The following is a 1213-nucleotide window of genomic DNA, read 5'->3' as shown; positions in this document are numbered from 1 at the left end:
CACTCTTGAGAACTTCTGAACTACATAATACTTTTACATAAATGTGTCATTCTTTTCCCTACACGTTGACTTTGCACAGATTTCTATTTACATTTTAATAATTTATCTGTAGTCAATTTCACTATGAAAATATCCCTTATCTTCTCAGATTATCATTTTTTCTTATACTATTCCCAGATTATTAGAATGCCTTATTTTCATGTCTGTCATCCATGAAACTGTACTGTCCTTGAGGGCAGAAATTGTGACACCAAAAGCCAGATCCAGATATAATCTGCAGTGAAGTATGAATAAAATTTAAAAAACAAAAATTACTTTTAGATGCTTTCTAAAATATCTTTTAAAAAATCACCTGCACTTAATTCTATAGTGAGATGTAAAGTTAAACAGTCTAAAATCTTAATTCTTGCCTAAAATATTATTGCTCTGGTAGTTAAATATTTTTGATTTGCACTCACTGTAACTTCCTCTGAAAAGGGGTTATTTGGCCACATTTCTCATTTGGCTTTCAATGCTACTTTCCAATTTATAAGAACAGGGGAAAGAAGAATGCTACAGCAGGTATTTAAACATAGGATTTAACATAAGAGAATTTTTAAAGACAATGTGGTATGGGATTATATGTTATTTTTCTGCTGAAAACATCACTGTCAGTATATTTTTGGGTCTTGAAAGATCTCTTGTATTTATGACCCGGAGTCACTTGCTAGGCTTCATTTCAGTACTCTTGACTAAAATACAGTATTGCAATAAAACATTTACCAATATGATATTGAAGAATGACAATTATTTCATGAAGAACGGTAATTATTTTAGTTAGCATTCTAAGCAAATTTGACAGCGTGACTTGGCGAATGTCACCAAGTGTGCCCACAGGGACACTATGACAGCCTTTACCTGAGAACTCTAATGCAGTCACTTTTGTGGATGAGCCCAAGGAACACACCTCCCTCACTGCAGCGAAAGCCAACAGTTCCTGTCTTGGTTGTCAGGCACCTGCTGTGCACAGTAAAGGGGTGAGAATCAGGCAATTGACGGCAGCAGAGGTAACACTTCCTTAAGACACGTGTGTGTTATGAACACATGGCAAAGGAGTACAAAGGCAATCCAGGCACATTCCTGCCATGGAGGACATTCTTAAATTAACCCACCAGTGGAGTAAGGACAAGGATGAAATGTTGCCAGATAACAGGGACATCATTAGACTTGGAGA

At 36.0% G+C, this 1213-nt stretch overlaps 1 protein-coding gene across 1 annotated transcript in view; it reads left to right on the top strand.

The window, feature by feature from the left end:
- Positions 1–1213, top strand: part of ITGB1 (integrin, beta 1 (fibronectin receptor, beta polypeptide, antigen CD29 includes MDF2, MSK12)) — a 74840-nt gene that overhangs the window by 72225 nt on the left and 1402 nt on the right. The window lies entirely within an intron of this gene.

Source organism: Propithecus coquereli, unplaced genomic scaffold, assembly GCF_000956105.1.
Source record: "Propithecus coquereli isolate 6110/MARCELLA unplaced genomic scaffold, Pcoq_1.0 Scaffold177, whole genome shotgun sequence".
In the NCBI taxonomy this organism is placed as follows: domain Eukaryota; kingdom Metazoa; phylum Chordata; class Mammalia; order Primates; family Indriidae; genus Propithecus; species Propithecus coquereli.
Note: the sequence above shows the minus strand (reverse complement) of the source record. Positions and strands in the feature narration are given on the sequence as shown.